The following is a 19,302-nucleotide window of genomic DNA, read 5'->3' as shown; positions in this document are numbered from 1 at the left end:
GCACTGACCTGAATATACTTGCATTCTCGTGTTTCTTTAACACATCGTAGTTCTTGTGTGATTTTAAATTTGTACTTTTTATTTTATTTTCTATAATATTATTATCACTGAATTGTTGGGAAAGAGCTCTCAAGGTAAGAATTTCACTGTACTGTTTTACACCTGTCGTATCCTGTGTACGTGGCAAATAAACTTAGAAACATGAAACTTATTTGAAGTGTAAAATAAATCAGTGATGATTAAATGTGTATTATAACAGTATAAGCCTATTGTGTGTTCAGGTCTGATGGGCTGTGAGAAGCAGTAAACATGGAACACTTTGAGGCTGCTCCAGGTTGGTAAGTACAGTCTGCGTTGCCTTGTTGTCACTCACATACATGCTAGGCCTTTGCAATACATGGCACTTTTGCTGGCGCTGATTCAGTGCAGGAAGGCAGCTGCTAACGCAAAGATGTAGTTTGTCTAATCCAGATTTTTTTTGCCTCTAAATATGTAATTTGGGGCTTCATAAGTGCCAATAGTGTTTCAGTGAGCTGTTTATTAGTTTTGAGTGCAGTCATGCCTCTGCTGCCTATACCATTCGTCATGCTAATTCACATTTTAATTAATGTCCGTCAAGCCCTATGGTTAAAGCAATATTCACAGGCTTGACTACCCCATTAGAGGCTTTAGTACTGAGTAATACATGTATATGGTTTGTTCAGATTCTCAATTCCACAGCAAGCGCAGTAATTCTGATATTTTGGAAATGCTTACAATCAAATTCAGTTATATGTGGGCCTATCTTTTATGGAGCCGTTATGGCAGCTCTTACTGATAGATCTAACGCATGTTCTCAATTTAGCCAGTCTGTACAGTACATTGTGTTCAATCAGTCTGAAAGCTGACATATCACTCATGTAAGGTTTCTTTTAGAATCCATTACAGTAATATCCTTCTCATGAGACTATTAGCAGATCACTCAAACATGATTGGGAGATTGGCTAAACCAAGAATGTCATAGTACTGTAAGACCCCTCTGGCTTAAAGCAATCCAAGACCTGTGGATCTGTAGTGACCCATTTTAAGGTCAGACGTCTCCCTGACCTGACATCTAATTTCCTCCCCACTGGGCAGGCTGTCAGGCAGGCACACCCTCCCTAAGGCACCTGCAGAGCAAGACACTGGTCCCTCCCTGTGATACACTCATCACATGCCTCCCTCTCCCACAAATGAGCTGTGATTGAGGTGATTTGGATTTCCAGAGGCTGTCACAATGGTTTTGACTAGCAAATAGACGGGTGGTAATGGGAGAGACAGGCCTGTTATGAGAGCCCTGTCAGGGATAAGATAATGCCTCAGAGTGAAGAGGTTAAAGACACCGCTTCCCTGTTAATAATTAATTGGTGTCCGTGTGGCGGATCCACTCCAACGCTCCCAGTCATCACTTGATAATTGCTTTACATTTAATTTGGCTTTGGAGAGCGTTTTTCAAGCCAAGTAAATTGTGCTTAGTGTTAATAATATGAACCTGTCTTCAGACACCGGTTTGGTCAGAAACCAATGGTGACGAGACAAAGGTAGGCAAAGTGTGCCAATTTGAACACTGGAGATGGTGTCGCCATTTCGAAGTAGTTCCAAGTAGTTCCAATTGACAGGGGGAAACACCAATTGACAGGGGGAAATATATCTATGGTTGTGTTCTGTGATTTAACAAAGATAATTGTTACCATTATCAAAAGTTAATTTGGGAATAATACGTTTTTACAGTTGTATCATAGTATGACTAATTAGGGGATTCATAATACTATTACTTTGACCTGGGATGGATTGAAAGAGTAGGCCTGTTATTGTACACCACAGTAACTCACTTCTAGAATGTATTAGAATGAAAAGTCTGAATAGGCATCTTATTGCGTACTATAAGGTGGAAACGGAATGAACCCTTTACTTTTCTCAATGTCAAGTGTCTCACCTAAGCATTTCCCAACTTTAATCCTCTTAATAAAAAAAAGCTGCCAGGTGCTCTTTAGCATTTTGGGGTTCTGTGCTGCGGCAGCTTGCTCTGGTCTAAACAGTGGGGGAGAAAGAATCTGAGTTACCTTAAGTAGCAGAGCTGTCACCACAGTGACAGTGTCAGGCCTCCTACTGAGGCGCCCTCCAACTGACTGGCTCCTAAGGTCATGTGAGTTAAACTGCCCAGGTGTATCTGTGTGCTCCGGTGTGCAATTAAGTGCTAGACAAAAGAGAACCAGCAGACGTCACGTCAGACTCAGGCCCCAGAGGACAGGAGTTGCCCATCCCTGACCTATATAGTGATTAGGGCTGGCACAATTACTGCATATCCGACAGTTATGGATGAAAACCGTCATTTAAATAAAATAACCGTTTACATTTATTTTATTTTTGTGGAACAAACAAGCTAATTGAAGACTGGGCGGCCGGGCATTCGTGCGGTTGAGTCGATTTCTGCGGTAACATGGATTCTTAACAATGTGATGTAACTTTGTTGCTCCTTGCTGAAACAAGCAAAGTGTTGTAGCAAACAATTCTTTGGTTGCCTAGGCAATGCCCCCCTCACTGCAGCACGGCAACACATGCAGTCAGGAGCGGAGGAAAACACTATTGGAACGGTGACCACAGTCATTTGGCTGTTCAATAACCATCACCCCAAATTCCATGACCGTCACAGTCATAATAATGATGTTACACTACAGTTGGACATCAACTGAGCAAAATCTATTTCTCTGCTGAAATAATCCTGTAAAAATGTACATTTTTATGTTGTATGATTGTTAGTTGTAGTGTGATTAGACTGTATGCCTGGATGCACCCAGAAGGGGTCATCTCAGTCTGCCTTCCATTCCTTCCCTGTGTTGTGTGTGCTTCACCCAGCTATAAAGCTCCTCATCTGTAGATGACACCAGCAGATGTTTGTGGAGCTGGCATGAAAATGGCTTCTCAGTGGAACACTGCCCGTGTGAGCAGTGTAGAGAGGAAGGTGCCCCACACCCGTATGGAGGATGAGGCTGATCTCCAGGTAGGTAATCAAATCAAATCAAATTTTATTTGTCACATACACATGGTTAGCAGATGTTAATGCGAGTGTAGCGAAATGCTTGTGCTTCTAGTTCCGACAATGCAGTAATAACGAACAAGTAATCTAACTAACAATTCCCAAAAAACTACTGTCTTATACACAGTGTAAGGGGATAAAGACTATGTACATAAGGATATATGAATGAGTGATGGTACAGAGCAGCATAGGCAAGATACAGTAGATGATATCGAGTACAGTATAACATATGAGATGAGTATGTAAACAAAGTGGCATAGTTAAAGTGGCTAGTGATACATGTATTACATAAGGATGCAGTCGATGATATAGAGTACAGTATATACGTATGCATATGAGATGAATAATGTAGGGTAAGTAACATTATATAAGGTAGCATTGTTTAAAGTGGCTAGTGATATATTTACATCATTTCCCATCAATTCCCATTATTAAAGTGGCTGGAGTTGAGTCAGTGTCATTGACAGTGTGTTGGCAGCAGCCACTCAATGTTAGTGGTGGCTGTTTAACAGTCTGATGGCCTTGAGATAGAAGCTGTTTTTCAGTCTCTCGGTCCCAGCTTTGATGCACCTGTACTGACCTCGCCTTCTGGATGACAGCGGGGTGAACAGGCAGTGGCTCGGGTGGTTGATGTCCTTGATGATCCTTATGGCCTTCCTGTAGCATCGGGTGGTGTAGGTGTCCTGGAGGGCAGGTAGTTTGCCCCCGGTGATGCGTTGTGCAGACATCACTACCCTCTGGAGAGCCTTACGGTTGAGGGCGGTGCAGTTGCCATACCAGGCGGTGATACAGCCCGCCAGGATGCTCTCGATTGTGCATCTGTAGAAGTTTGTGAGTGCTTTTGGTGACAAGCCGAATTTCTTCAGCCTCCTGAGGTTGAAGAGGCGCTGCTGCGCCTTCTTCACGATGCTGTCTGTGTGAGTGGACCAATTCAGTTTGTCTGTGATGTGTATGCCAAGGAACTTAAAACTTGCTACCCTCTCCACTACTGTTCCATCGATGTGGATAGGGGGGTGTTCCCTCTGCTGTTTCCTGAAGTCCACAATCATCTCCTTAGTTTTGTTGACGTTGAGTGTGAGGTTATTTTCCTGACACCACACTCCGAGGGCCCTCACCTCCTCCCTGTAGGCCGTCTCGTCGTTGTTGGTAATCAAGCCTACCACTGTTGTGTCGTCCGCAAACTTGATGATTGAGTTGGAGGCGTGCGTGGCCACGCAGTCGTGGGTGAACAGGGAGTACAGGAGAGGGCTCAGAACGCACCCTTGTGGGGCCCCAGTGTTGAGGATCAGCGGGGAGGAGATGTTGTTGCCTACCCTCACCACCTGGGGGCGGCCCGTCAGGAAGTCCAGTACCCAGTTGCACAGGGCGGGGTCGAGACCCAGGGTCTCGAGCTTGATGACGAGCTTGGAGGGTACTATGGTGTTGAATGCCGAGCTGTAGTCGATGAACAGCATTCTCACATAGGTATTCCTCTTGTCCAGATGGGTTAGGACAATGTGCAGTGTGGTTGAGATTGCATCGTCTGTGGACCTATTTGGGCGGTAAGCAAGTTGGAGTGGGTCTAGGGTGTCAGGTAGGGTGGAGGTGATATGGTCCTTGACTAGTCTCTCAAAGCACTTCATGATGACGGATGTGAGTGCTACGGGGCGGTAGTCGTTTAGCTCAGTTACCTTAGCTTTCTTGGGAACAGGAACAATGGTGGCCCTCTTGAAGCATGTGGGAACAGCAGACTGGAATAGGGATTGATTGAATATGTCCGTAAACACACCGGCCAGCTGGTCTGCGCATGCTCTGAGGGCGCGGCTGGGGATGCCGTCTGGGCCTGCAGCCTTGCAAGGGTTAACACGTTTAAATGTCTTACTCACCTCGGCTGCAGTGAAGGAGAGACCGCATGTTTTCGTTGCAGGCCGTGTCAGTGGCACAGTATTGTCCTCAAAGCGGGCAAAAAAGTTATTTAGTCTGCCTGGGAGCAAGACATCCTGGTCCGTGACTGGGCTGGATTTCTTCCTGTAGTCCGTGGTTGACTGTAGACCCTGCCACATGCCTCTTGTGTCTGAGCCGTTGAATTGAGATTCTACTTTGTCTCTGTACTGGCGCTTAGCTTGTTTGATAGCCTTGCGGAGGGAATAGCTGCACTGTTTGTATTCGGTCATGTTACCAGACACCTTGCCCTGATTAAAAGCAGTGGTTCGCGCTTTCAGTTTCACACGAATGCTGCCATCAATCCACGGTTTCTGGTTAGGGAATGTTTTAATCGTTGCTATGGGAACGACATCTTCAACGCACGTTCTAATGAACTCGCACACCGAATCAGCGTATTCGTCAATGTTGTTATCTGACGCAATACGAAACATCTCCCAGTCCACGTGATGGAAGGAGTCTTGGAGTGTGGAGTCAGCTTGGTCGGACCAGCGTTGGACAGACCTCAGCGTGGGAGCCTCTTGTTTTAGTTTCTGTCTGTAGACAGGGATCAACAAAATGGAGTGGTGGTCAGCTTTTCCGAAAGGGGGGCGGGGCAGGGCCTTATATGCATTGCGGAAGTTAGAGTAACAATGATCCAAGGTCTTTCCACCCCTGGTTGCGCAATCGATATGCTGATAAAATTTAGGGAGTCTTGTTTTCAGATTAGCCTTGTTAAAATCCCCAGCTACAATGAATGCAGCCTCCGGATAAATCGTTTCCAGTTTGCAGAGAGTTAAATAAAGTTCGTTCAGAGCCATCGATGTGTCTGCTTGGGGGGGGATATATACGGCTGTGATTATAATCGAAGAGAATTCTCTTGGTAGATAATGCGGTCTACATTTGATTGTGAGGAATTCTAAATCAGGTGAATAGAAGGATTTGAGTTCCTGTATGTTTCTTTCATCACACCATGTCACGTTGGCCATAAGGCATACGCCCCCACCCCTCTTCTTAACAGAAAGATGTTTGTTTCTGTCGGCGCGATGCGTGGAGAAACCCGTTGGCTGCACCGCTTCGGATAGCGTCTCTCCGGTGAGCCACGTTTCCGTGAAGCAAAGAACGTTACAGTCTCTGATGTCCCTCTGGAATGCTACCCTTGCTCGGATTTCATCAACCTTGTTGTCAAGAGACTGGACATTGGCAAGAAGAATGCTAGGGAGTGGTGCACGGTGTGCCCGTCTCCGGAGTCTGACCAGAAGACCGCCTCGTTTCCCTCTCTTTCGGAGTCGTTTTTTTGGGTCGCTGCATAGGATCACAGGATCCGCGTCGCGAAAAACATATTCTTGGTCGTACTGATGGTGAGTTGACGCTGATCTTATATTCAGTAGTTCTTCTCGACTGTATGTAATGAAACCTAAGATGACCTGGGGTACTAATGTAAGAAATAACACGTAAAAAAAACAAAAAACTGCATAGTTTCCTAGGAACGCGAAGCGAGGCGGCCATCTCTGTCGGCGCCGGATAATAAACATCCATGTTTATTCCCAGATACCACCCCCCCCTTGTCCTGGGCCACTAGTACCACCCTCTACCCCTCCCCGGCTGTCACGCCCAGACCATAGAGAGCCCTTGGTTCTCTATGGTGTAGTAGGTCAGGGTGTGACTAGGGGGTGTTCTAGCTCAACATTTCTATGTTGGTGTTTTGTATGGTTCCCAATTAGAGGCAGCTGGTAATCGTTGCCTCTAATTGGGGATCATATTTAGGTAGCCATTTTTCACACCTGTGTTTGTGGGATATTGTTTGTGCACCACTACTTTCACGTTTCGTTGTTGGTTTATTGTTTTGAAGTTTCACCGAAATAAAGATGTGGGACTTCACACACACGCTGCATCTTGGTCCCGTTGTAACGGATTTCCTCCTCTTCATCTGAAGAGGTGTAGCAAGGATCGGACCAATACGCAGCGTGGTAAGAGTCCATGTTTTAATAGAAAAGACTGAACATAATACAAATACAAAGTGAAATGGAAACAAAACAGTCCCATGTGGCACAAACACTGACACAGGAAACAATCACCCACAAAATACCCAAAGAATATGGCTGCCTAAATATGGTTCCTAATCAGAGACAACAATAAACACCTGCCTCTAATTGAGAACCAATCTAGGCAACCATAGACCTATATAAACACCTAGATGGAAACAACCCCATAAATCTACAAAAAACCCTAGACAGTACAAACACCCTAGATGAGACAAAAACACACATATCACCCTCGTCACACCCTGACCTAACCAAAATAATAAAGCAAACAAAGAATACTAAGGTCAGGGCGTGACACCGGTCCTTATTACGAACGTGACACCGGCTGACCTCTATACTGCCTCCATCTGCACCAGTTTGCTCCTGATTCCACCCCCTCTCTCGGGGCTTCGGATGCTCTCTCTGCCAAATCTGCCGCAGCCAGTGCTCAGCCTTGCATGCGCAGAGATAATGATCAAGTTAATTAGACCTGAGATTGAATGAACTGCGGCAGCAACTTAATCATTTGTAACTTGATTAGAAATACTATATTCTGCAACTCCAGAGACGGGCAAACTTTCCTTTTTTGAGTGCTCGAAAATTAAGGTCCACTTTAGGATTCAGGTCTTGAGATAATGTTGCAATAGAAGCAGGGAAATAAATCCGAGCTCGTATACTCAAACAAGCCCATAAGCTGAGGGTAAATTTCCTTGTGAATGGTTTTACTGAGTTGACAGAGCAGATGTGGGTTGCCTTTCTGTTAATGGTTCCTCTGTTATCCCCATAGCAAATATGCTCATTTGGGAGGAAATTAGGTCAAGGTAGCTTTGGGGTCGTCTGTGAAGCCACCCACAACGAGACGAGGAAGAAATGGGCTATTAAGAAGGTGAACAAAGAGAAGGTGAGTGCATTAGTGTTTCCCATGGGCAGCTTGTTGACTGCAGTGATGAAAAGAGACACTATAAAGTCAGTCTAATGGCTACTAGAACAGCCCCACACCTCAGTGCACTCACTCAGCTTCTTCCCTCCATGCAGGCTGGAAGTTCAGGTGTCAAACTGTTGGAACGGGAAGTGAGCATCCTGAAACGTGTGAACCATGCACACATAATACATCTGGAGGAAGTCTTTGAAACACAAAAGGTAAGGGATGCTTTCTTAGAAGTAATGGAGTCAATATCTCAGTAGTCTGCGTGCAGACGATTGCGTAAGCACCATGAATGAGAGCGAGGCCGGTCAGATCTATTTGTGGGGGCCATTATCAGTCTGTGTGCTGTGCTTTGTGTCCAGAGGATGGATCTGGTTACTGAGCTGTGTGAGGGAGGGGAGCTGAAGGAGCTCCTTCAGAAGAACACACGCTTCACAGAGGAGGAGACCAGGCACATCATCAACAGCCTGGCTGAGGCCATCGTCTACCTGCATAAGAAGGGTAATATGACTGACTAAAGTTATAGGTTTCACACCGTTACAAGGATCTACATTTGAACATTTTACACGGTGAAACTTTATTTCAAGGAACAATAAATGAAGGGTAAGAGGCAGAATATCAGACTATGCCTTCTTTGACCTTTATGAAACATAACAAACTAATCTAGGTGCACTGATTAAATCATTCCAACATTAATGCAAACAGTACAGACAATGTGTTGTATGAGTAAATTGTGTGCGGGGACAATGTGCAAATTGGTGATATCACGGTCACATCGTACTCAAACGAGTCAAATTGCTTTGGCCTCATTGACGTGTGATAATCAGGGAGATGACACCACGTTATGGCTCCCAGTCATTATAGAACCTGGCTTATTCTAATAATGAGATAATAATGAACAACTGCCAGGCAAAAACGGTAGCCCTTTTAATTGAGTCTGAGGGGTTTATTTGAAGATGCTGTTTTTCCCCCTGCTGATGGTGAAATCTCTAGTTAGAGGTAATTTAGGACGTTGCTTGGCAATGAGACACCATTACATGGGGCTAATGACTCATTTACAACGAGCTGGGGAGGAATACAGATTAATAGGTGTGTTTTCACACTAAGAGTCCCTCTGCGCTGTCGTGCCGCACTTCTATGGCGACTAATGATACCAGTGGGGATGTGATGCTAAAGGTTAGCAGTGACTGTGACAGGTAGTGGCCTTAAAGGGCAATTCCACCACTTTTCAACCACATTTTCATTGTCTCCATCACAATAGCAGTGTGTACATATATGAAAACGGTGCACCACTACGTTTTGTAGAAAGAAATATAAACGCTCTGTTTTCAGATATGTAGACACTGGTTTGGTGCTGGAGATGATGAATATGAGGTAAAAATGTGGAGGAATTGTCTTTATAAGCAGCATGAACATTTACATTCATTACTTCTTGAACAGTAAATATGACACATTTGTTTAGTAAAGACATTGATATGATACATTCATTTTGCACAGAACGATTTGGTCCCATGGAATATTACTATGAATTCTGTGAACCATTTGTTCATTGTACTATTAGTTCTTCACCATGCTGTTGTTACTATATACATATAGAGGTTCATCCACTGCTGTACATCCCGGAGTCTTTATTTAGTCCATATCTTCCTGAGCTCAATCTACATGAACATTAGAGCAGAGGAAACAATATATTAGAGGTCAGCATGCTCCGCCCCTCTCCCAAAATCCCTTTAACCGAGCTGATCTCCAGGGGAGAGAACTTCTCAAAAACTAATATGTGTGCAGAGACACTTTATTTTCCATCCCATCAAGTCAATCTAGCAGTAGCATCTAATGGAACCTTTATAACTCTCTCAAACGTCTCCGAATCCTCTGCTCCATTCTGCACATCTCCTTTAATGACCACTGAGACTTTGTGGCTCACCATTTTTAAAATGAGGTTGATATCTAGAGATTTGTCATAGGGATTGCTTGAATTTAGCAAGACGCTCATGGTTTTCCTGAGGATAAAGTAGCTGTTCTTGTCACAATCTCTGGGACTTCAGCTGGGGCAGAACCCCTCTCTTCCTCAGTGAATCAAACTTATTCCCAGTGGAATGCTCGATGACATCCATGATTGATTAAGGTTGTGGAGATGTCACCTGTTGAAAACAAGGCAACACTAAACATGTTGTCCCCCACGAATGATGCGGGGATGTCACGTGTCCTACTTATATCAGTACACTTGCAACAACCTAAGCAGAACAAAACTTATATTAGATCAAATAAGCCACACATAGCAAAAAAGCCATTCCATTTTATGTCACAGAATTTGACACTCATTGACCTCCATACAAAAACTTCTTACTTGGTGAGCATTTTCTTTTTTTAAACACCACCTGTTGGAGAAGACTGATTTTGGGTCCACTTATCCCTCTCGCTTCGCTTCTTCCTCTCTGGTATGACTCACATTTCAATTAATTACTATAGCCTTGAGCCAATCAGTGTCATTTCGTGAATGCCGGATCTTTATGGTAAGACACATCATTCACCCAAGTTTAGTCAAAATCATCCAGTGCTGTCTGAGATGATGTATTGAGACAGATCCACAGTCCCTTCCCCGATTTCATTGTGGGGGACAATTACTCATTGTAGATTTAGCCTTTAACTGCTTTTAACCATCATACTTGTCCTCTCTGCTAAAGGCCTTTTGAAAGCCATTATGGTTGGTTCTTCTCATAGTAAAGGTGGTTTAATTTTCGTATTTCAGACATAGTTCACCGAGACCTGAAACTGGAGAACATTCTAGTGAAGAGTTATCATCATGGTGTTGATAATGACATGATCAATATCAAGGTGAGACGGTGACACAAACTGGAAAACTTTCACTGCTGTTTCTCATCCAGGCAGTCTGTGGGGACTTAAGGACAGGCTGCTGATTGTTTTTTTTTCTCCCACTCTCCCCCTAAATGGTTTTAAATGCTACCTCATTATGACAGACCCCCCTTTGGTTCCCCTTTATATCACGCCGTACAAAAGGGTGAATCAAGAGCATCTTTTAAGACAAATTACCACCTGGGCCCAGCATGTTGTGTGCATTGACGGAGCACAGGCTGAAGCAGATACCTGGAGCGTGGGCTCAAACAAGGCAGAGCGGCAGCATAAATCACACACACACACTGCTGAAAGACAGCGTTGTTCTGGCACGGTATAAAAGGCTTTTATCTGTCAGGAGGAGGTCATCTCTCCTGGATATTTTCTCCTGTTGTATTTCTCCTGCCTGCCATTATTTACTACATGAGACCATACAGCATGTACAGCTCGTATTTGTTATTCATCTAACATAGAGAGACCCAGTTATTGTTGCTCTTCAAGTAAATCTTGTTTTGTCTGATAAATAACACCAACAAGAAAGGATTTGATATGAGATGGATACATGCTGTAGGCCTGCGTGTGTATCAGTGTCTGCTGTCGGCCCTCTCTCCTCCCAGGTGACAGACTTGGGTTGTCAGTGAAGAAGGGGGGTGTTGGCAGTGAGAACATGCTGAAAGCCACCTGTGGGACTCCTATCTACATGGGTAAGACTGACACGCTCAGCTCCTACACACAAAGATCACATCATATTAGAGTAGTCCTGTTAAAACCGGTCCTCTCCTCTCTGTTTCAGCTCCTGAGGTGATCAGTGCTCATGAGTACAGTCAGCAGTGTGATGTGTGGAGTATTGGGGTCATCATGTACATGCTGTAAGCAATGCACCCACCCATCCCTCCTTTATCACTGCCTGTCTTTCTGGTCTGTCTGTGTCTCTCCCTCTCGCAGCTTTTCCTATACTGTGTACAGTTCGCCCAGTGACCGATCAACTAGTAGTATAGTTTTAGAAGCCTGTGTGACTGACCGGTCTGCCTCCTCGTAGCCTGTGTGACTGACCGGACTGCCTCCCTGTAGGCTGTGTGACTGACAGGACTGCCTCCCTGTAGGCTGTGTGACTGACGGGTCTGCTTCCCCGTAGGCTGTGTGACTGACGGGTCTGCTTCCCCGTAGGCTGTGTGACTGACGGGTCTGCCTCCCCGTAGGCTGTGTGACTGACGGGTCTGCCTCCCCGTAGGCTGTGTGACTGACGGGTCTGCCTCCCCGTAGGCTGTGTGACTGACGGGTCTGCCTCCCCGTAGGCTGTGTGACTGACGGGTCTGCCTCCCCGTAGGCTGTGTGACTGACGGGTCTGCCTCCCCGTAGGCTGTGTGACTGACGGGTCTGCCTCCCCGTAGGCTGTGTGACTGACGGGTCTGCCTCCCCGTAGGCTGTGTGACTGACGGGTCTGCCTCCCCGTAGGCTGTGTGACTGACGGGTCTGCCTCCCCGTAGGCTGTGTGACTGACGGGTCTGCCTCCCCGTAGGCTGTGTGACTGACGGGTCTGCCTCCCCGTAGGCTGTGTGACTGACGGGTCTGCCTCCCCGTAGGCTGTGTGACTGATGGGTCTGCCTCCCCGTAGGCTGTGTGACTGACGGGTCTGCCTCCCCGTAGGCTGTGTGACTGACGGGTCTGGCTCCCCGTAGGCTGTGTGACTGACGGGTCTGCCTCCATTCATCGCCATGAGGAAAGACTCTTTGAGATGATCAAGAAGGGAGAACTCCACTTTGTCGGACCCATCTGGGACTCTATCAGTGATGCAGGTGACATACAGTAGCACTGCTTCTCAACCTCTCTGACTTCTATTTGTAACATCTCTGGTGATATGGAACTCTAAGGACACATGGTACTTGACCACATCCAGGTTGAGCTGATAGGTCCTTCTTACAATGGTTATTATTACATGACTTTAACATAGCGTACTGACTGTCCCATTTTTATCTCACCAGCCAAAAAAGTGTTGAGTTGCCTCCTGAAAGTTGAACCCCCCCCTTTGCATCACAGCCAATGAGCTGCTGGATAACCCCTGGATAAGGGACTGATCTATGCTGGATAACTGGATAACCTGCTGGATAACCCCACGGTAAGGGGCTGATCTACCCAGCTACATTTCACATTAACAATAATGAGTACAGGAAGGACTCTCTCTGGTATTGCTGCATGATGGGATTGGGAATTGGTATCCCACAGCCTGGTTTATGGGTTTGATTGCAGTGTGGTGATATTAACCCTTTAGAGGGGATCTAACATTAGGTAGTGGTACTGTGTCTTACAGGGTGACACCAACACTTTGGCCACACCCAACAACGTGCTGGAGATGATGCGTCTGTACCGGGATGACCCAGAGGAGGTGGAGAGTGAGGAGGAGAGCGAGGTGGTCAGTGACGTGCTGAACGAGCTCTCTGTCAGCTGCTCCCAGGACAGCCTGACTCTGGAGCCCAGGGCAACACTGGAGGACGGGGAAGGATCAGAGCATACAGTAACACTGGAACCTAGGATTAGGCCTGAGAACAGGGGTGGAGGGTGGGGCCAGGCTGGAGGACCAGGTAAGGCCGGAGCCCAGGGTGGCTTCAGCGCACAGTAACCGCAGGAACATTGCTGAGCTCAGCTATGAGGGAGACACAGACGGTAGCAGCAGCAAACCCACCACCCCCACTAAACAGGTACTGTAGTACACAGTTACCACACATACTGTACACACAACTCAGTCACGCCATCATGACCTGCCACTTCATAGGTATTAGGTTCAAAATAACCTCTTTCACACGACTCAAGCTCCGGTTTAAAATTAGCCTTAGCAAGTGAGCTGTTTCAGTTACACACTGGTATACAATCTTCCGTTTCCCTTCCACATCAATTAGCTTATGTAATGATCTTGTTTTTGACTAAAGACTAGGTCTCTGTTGCGTAGCTATACTTAAAGCATGGGAGTTATCACCCAGCGGTTCAGGCGCTCTACAATATTTAGGGTTATTCAACCCCCCCCCCCCCCGATATCTCTGTAATCCACTGCAGAGACAGAGGAAGAAGGTTGCTGCCTCATCGTCCAATGGACTGAAAACCAACGGCTCTGCTGTGAAGGTCTGCAACTCCCTCAGTCCCCCTACTTCACAGGTCAGTCGTTTAGCAGTCTGTCTGCAAAGTCCTCTTCTCACAACACTAGGAATTAGGCTACCATTAGATATTTTGACAGTTTAGACATTTTTTTCTGATATTGATGCAATAAAGATGATTACAACTCTTCATCGTGCAATTGTTTTTCAAATTTGTCACACGGGCCATTAATTCATGTATTTTATATTAAGCCAAGCTAAATCTCTATTTGTCTTCACAAAACAGCCTGGAATGTATAAGGTCTGACTCTAAATGGGTTGATTTGTTAAAGAAAATGCTTTTAGTTTTAAAGGCCCCCACCAGAGGGCAATGCCACCCCTATTTCAACGTAATTCCTGTCCTATAGCGGAAATTGTCGTTTAGGTACCACCTCCGAAAAATAACATAGGCTGCTAATACATATTAATGAATTGGGGGTGGGACCATTGTGGTGATTTCCACGTGGAGTGGGGAAAAGCAACAAGCAGGGTTCTGACGGCTGTCAGTCTAGCTAGCTAGCATGCTAACTTTATCTAGCTAGCTAATGTTATCTGTTGTTCAAAAGATTAGCCAGCTAGGCTATGGCTGGTTCTGGAGATGGATTTGTCATAAGCATGTAGGACAAGGATGGGCAACTTTGAGGGTTAGGGCCACAAAAAATCTGAACTCATCATGAGGGGCCGCAGTTGCTGGGTTTGTGTACTCGCATCCATAAAGCAAGTTTGCTTAAATTAAACACATTTTGCCATGGAGCGGAGAGAAGATTTTGCAATTTTATAACTAATTTCATGCAATTCTACTCGTTTTGCCATTGGCCAGAGAGAAACTGCTTTGCTGACATAGGCTAATTGACAATCACTAGCTACAGTGCCTTGCGAAAGTATTCAAGCCCCTTGGCATTTTCCTATTTTGTTGCATTACAATCTGTAATTTAAATCGATTTTTATTTGGATTTTATGCAATGGACATACACAAAATAGTCCAAATTGGTGAAAAAAAAAAAAAAAATGTTTTCAAAAAATTCTACAAAATGGAAAAGTGGTGCATGCATATGTATTCACCCCCTTTGCTATGAAGCCCCTAAATAAGATCTGGTGCAACCAAATACCTTCAGAAGTCACATAATTAGTTAGATTGCACATAGGTGTACTTTATTTAAGTGTCACAGGATCTCTGTATATTTATACACCTGTTCTGAAAGGCCCCAGAGTCTGGGACACCCCTAAGCAAGCGGCACCATGAAGACCAAGGAGCTCTCCAAACAGGTAAGGGACAAAGTTGTGGAGAAGTACAGATCAGGGTTGGGTTATAAAAAAATATCAGAAACTTTGAACATCCCACTGAGTACCATTAAATCTGTTGTAAAAAAATGGAAAGAATATGGCACCACAACAAACCTGCCAAGAGAGGGCCGCCCACCAAAATACACGGACCAGGCAAGGAGGGCATTAATCAGAGCGGCAACAAAGAGACCAAAGATAACCCTGAAGGAGCTGCAAAGCTCCACAGAGGAGATTGGAGTATCTGTCCATAAGACCACTTTAAGCCGTACACTCCACAGAGCTGGGCTTTACGGAAGAGGGGCCAGAAAAAAGCCATAACTTCTTCGGGATCAATGTCCCTTCCACGGGATGGTTGGGCTAACGTAGGTTAATGCGATTAGCATGAGGTTGTGAGTAACCATAACATTTCCCAGGACATAGACATATCTGATATTGGTAGGAGGCTATTATAGTGAAAGAATACCATGCTATTGTTTGAGGAGAGTGCACAATTTTGAACATAAAGTTATGAATAAACAAATTAGGCACATTTGGGCAGTCATACTTTTGAACAGAAATGCAATGGTTCATTGGACCAGTCTAAAACTTTGCACATACACTACATCTAAATTACACCTGGGCTGGAATAATACATTATGGCTTTTCTCTTGCATTTCAAAGATGATGATACAAAAAAATACAAAATAAGTTTTTTTTCTTCTTCTTTGTATTATCTTTTACCAGATCTATTGTGTTATATTCTACTACATTCCTTTCACATTTCCACAAACGTAAGTGTTTCCTTTCAAATGGTAACAAGAATATGCATATCCTTGCTACAGGCAGTTAGATTTGGGTATGTCATTTAAGGCGATTTCTTTGGGGGGGGGAAAGGGGCGTATCCTTAAGAGCTTTTAAAGAAAACAATAAACACGTTTGGTGTTCGCCAAAAGGCATATGGGAGACTCTCCAAACATATGGAAAAAGGTACTCTGGTCAGATGAGGCTAAAATTGAGCTTTTTGGCCATCAAGGAAAACGCTATGTCTGGCAAAAACCCAACACCTCTCATCACCCCGAGAACACAGTGAAGCGGAGCGTGGTGGCAGCATCATGCTGTGGGGATGTTTTTCATCGTCAGGGACTGAGAAACTGGTCAGAATTGAAGGAATGATGTATGGCGCTAAATACAGGGAAATTCTTGAGGGAAACCTGTTTGTCTTCCAGAGATTTGAGACTGGGACGGAGGTGCACCTTCCAGCAGGACAATGACCCTAAGTATACTGCTAAAGCAACACTTGAGTGGTTTAAGGGGAAATATTTAAATGTCTTGGAATGGCCTATTAAAAATCTAAAATTTGAAGTGTTTCCATCTCATTTCCAACTCTACCAATACTTTTGTCACAAAAACCTTTGTGTAAAATAGCAAATGTGCCAACTTTGTGTTTGGCACCTGCGCTCAAGCCAACAGCTTGCAGATAGTGTGGGGAGGCTGTGCGGGTTGTCTAGTTTATTAGGATACCCATTAGCTAATGCACATGCAGCAGCAGCTACTCTTCCTGGGGTCCACATAAAAATTAAATGCATGACAAAGTACAAAACAGTAATAGACAAGAACAACATAAGATATTACATTAAATACAAATAAAATAAGAGTTAAATATAGTAAAGACGCAACTAAAATACTATCTAGTATACTATGAAAATAATACCATGTCTAGTCTACATGATAAGAGCGAGAATATTTTTACTTGTCAAATGGCAATCAAGCATTGATCATCATGTAGCCTAATAAACTGCAAGGTTTCCTGAGTTGTAATGGGAGGACTACACATCATATCATCGGGTGAAGTCAGCCTGCAGGTGCCCGGCGCACCACAAGGAGATGCTAGAGCGCGAAGAGACAAGTAAGAGCCTTGTTATCTCCAGTTTGGGCATCTTTCATAAATGATCTATTATATTTCTCAGCTCAGTCGCAACTCGCAAACTTTGCAGGTGTTTATGATTAATTAACAATGCCATGCTGGTGGGTGGTACCATTCAAATAAACCCAGCTCTGAAACGAAACGTATGCTAAGAAGAACGTGCATGTCATTTCATAGGAAAAGACACGTCATTTGCACGAAGTGGGCAACTTTGGGTTTGTCACTTCAAGCCCAAATATATTATACTTTGACCTAAAACAATGAATTATTGACTTCAATCGTTGTGCAACATCAAGAGTAAGCTCTGGCAATTGTCTTTCAGCTCAAAAAAAGTGGATTTCTACTAGTGTGGGCGTTTTAATGCTTTTTGGCCATCATGTTGGTGCTGTTGATATTCACTCACCACTAGATGGTGACAGATTTACCTAGAAGGTGAGCTGAGCTAGTGACAGATCCAGTAGATGTTGTTCTGTAGAGGTGAACCTGTTGTGTTGGCCTTGTGTGAGATGAATGTGAGTATCTTATCTTTGCAGTCCCATACAGGTGGCAAACTCTCCAGGCAGTCGAGTGCAAATCGTCTCAACCCACAGGACAAGAGTGAGACCCGCCCAACCTCTTCCCCAGTGGGGCCAGCTCCCAAACCAGCGGCCGGTCCAAGGAAGGCAGAGGCCCACAAAGACCTAGCAACGATTTCACTGTAACGCACCTGATTCCTGTTGTTCAAACTATCCCTGTTGCGTCTCTACTGACCTCTTAGGTTACCTGTCGTTTCTGTTATGCTTAGTTACATACTTTGTCTGCATTTTCCATATCAAACTCACTGACAGTCTGAGTCGTTTCAAAATACACTCATTAAAAAGTAGATGGGGAAACTCAAAGGGAGTGTTCATCTCTCTTATTTATTCCGTTGGGTTTAATTCATGATTTATTAGTGGTTCACTGGGTTGTGTAGCTGTTAGTGTTTTCTTCGCACTGTAAAAGTATACTTTTCTATTTCTTTCAGTATCCTAACGGGCAAATTTGGTATGAAAGATCTTCAAAGTGCTTTGTTTTTCCCCACAAATGTCATTAACATAAAACTAGTCCAACATTCATTAGTAGTCCAGGGGTGCAAGCTTGTCTGCTGTTTATTATTTTCATTGAGCTGTTCTTAGGATGATTTAAGGATGATTGCCAAGCATTATGAGAAGGAACTAATGTACAGAAACTCCATTATTTTGTGTTCAATAAACATAATAAAAAAGTATATATTTTTTGTTCTGATTTTGTGATAACTTTTCTGTTATTCTGTTTCGACCTCACACTTTCTAAAGTCTCAAATTGCAGTTGACCCTCTTGGTGTCTATACAGACCGCCAGTGGCACACAGGCTGGTAACACGCCATCAAAATGCAGTTGACCCTCTTGGTGTCTATACAGACCACCAGTGGCACACAGGCTGGTTACACGCCATCAGAATGCAGTTGACCCTCTTGGTGTCTATACAGACCACCAGTGGCACACAGGCTGGTTACACACCATCAGAATGCAGTTGACCCTCTTGGTGTCTATACAGACCACCAGTGGCACACAGGCTGGTTACACACCATCAGAATGCAGTTGACCCTCTTGGTGTCTATACAGACCACCAGTGGCACACAGGCTGGTTACGCACCATCAGAATGCAGTTGACCCTCTTGGTGTCTATACAGACCACCAGTGGCACACAGGCTGGTTACACGCCATCAAAATGCAGGGGATTGGGACTGAGGGCAACCATGGCTCTAATCTCGTTTGGGAGGCCATTGAAAGCAGCAGGAGCTACTTTGAGGGCTCTGCCATTCAATCACAGGTCTTTCTGCTGTAGAGAGAATAATCCCCAGCATAGATACAACATTAAAGTAGTCAAGCAGAACCCACAGAGGCTGTATTTCAAATCCACCCATTTGCATCTTGAAGTGAATGTGTGCAGACAGTGGAGCACGGATTGAACAGAGGCTTTCTCTCTCTGTGTGTATGTGTGTGGTGGTTGGATTAGCTCTTTTGAAGTGATGCACATGGCACATTTTTCCTTTTTTGGCGATTGGCCTTTAAACTGTAAATAGCACCCTTTAATCAAAGGCTGCCAGTGCCTTGTCCAGGTAGGCATGCTTGCCTTTCCTGGCCTGGTGGATGGTTCCGCATGCCGCGATGAATGACTGGCTACAGGAGGGAAAGGTTGTTTTAGAGCCTAGTTTTGATACACAACTTTCAAAA

At 44.7% G+C, this 19,302-nt stretch overlaps 1 pseudogene; it reads left to right on the top strand.

Moving 5' to 3' along the window:
• The first annotated feature begins 279 nt into the window (after positions 1 to 279).
• LOC109895219 (serine/threonine-protein kinase 33-like) overlaps positions 280 to 19,302 on the top strand; it is a 62,531-nt pseudogene continuing 43,508 nt past the window's right edge.

The sequence above is a fragment of the Oncorhynchus kisutch genome, linkage group LG8 (genome assembly GCF_002021735.2).
Source record: "Oncorhynchus kisutch isolate 150728-3 linkage group LG8, Okis_V2, whole genome shotgun sequence".
Lineage (NCBI taxonomy): Eukaryota > Metazoa > Chordata > Actinopteri > Salmoniformes > Salmonidae > Oncorhynchus > Oncorhynchus kisutch.
This window is presented reverse-complemented; position numbering and strand designations above follow the sequence as displayed.